The sequence below is a fragment of the Geospiza fortis genome, unplaced genomic scaffold (assembly GCF_000277835.1).
Source record: "Geospiza fortis unplaced genomic scaffold, GeoFor_1.0 scaffold286, whole genome shotgun sequence".
In the NCBI taxonomy this organism is placed as follows: Eukaryota; Metazoa; Chordata; class Aves; order Passeriformes; family Thraupidae; genus Geospiza; species Geospiza fortis.
The window spans coordinates 1,153,929-1,154,750 of NW_005054444.1; the positions used below are offsets into that span (position 1 = coordinate 1,153,929).

The 822-nt window shown below is 39.8% G+C and overlaps 1 protein-coding gene across 2 annotated transcripts in view; it reads right to left on the minus strand.

Annotated features, from left to right (window-relative positions):
* RIMKLB (ribosomal modification protein rimK like family member B) overlaps positions 1 to 822 on the minus strand; it is a 40,315-nt gene that overhangs the window by 34,719 nt on the left and 4,774 nt on the right. The gene's annotated exons all lie outside the window — the stretch shown is intronic.

Consider the following 822-nt stretch of genomic DNA (forward strand, 5'->3'; position numbering starts at 1 on the left):
TGTACCACCTTTAAACTTTCCTATTAAAGTAAAGATGAAAAAATCGTAACTTTCACCAATGTAACTGCCATGAGCTCCTAGCAGAACTGAACTCTGAGACAGAAACAGGAATTTTGCCTGGTAGTCATAATGATTGCTGCTAGCAGACAAAGTAAATATAAAACCACCGTTAGTATATAATTGTTATCACTTGATATTACAAAGAATTTTAGTTTCTTCAGCAGGCCTTAGGACAAAGGATTGTTTACTTACAATCTTAAGAAACAGCTAGGTTTTTCTAGCATTAGAAAACTTTTTTTTTTCCACCACAACAACCTTTTCTTAATAAGAAAATAAAATTTTAAGTGGACATTTTTATTCGTGGTACTGAGAACCATAGTAACAACCCACAAAGACTGTGACTTTTTTTTCATTGATTTGGTAAATGAGGTGCAACAATAAAGCCAAGAACTACAGTTCTTCATACTAATAGACTGGAAAAAGGCAGAAGCTATGGAAACACAATCACAGATCCAGACCAGCCCTTCAATGCAGTCAAGATGTTCAAGGTAAAGCAGGAAAAAGAGTGTTTGCTCCCTGCAGAAAAATGGGTGTGGGAGGTTACAAGGAGTATCTTTTGATCTCTTCAAGAACCTCTTTGTTCTTCAAAGCAGCTCGAAGTGAAAAGGACAAGATGAGGCTTGGGCTGGCAATGGCTGACATCTCCCAGACCCTGCCCCACTTGTGTCTCCCTCAACAATGCATGTCTGGACGCGGTAGTTTACAGGGAACTTCCTGGAACAACATCCTGTGCTGGGCGGCGGGACAGCCTGTGTTTCTGGG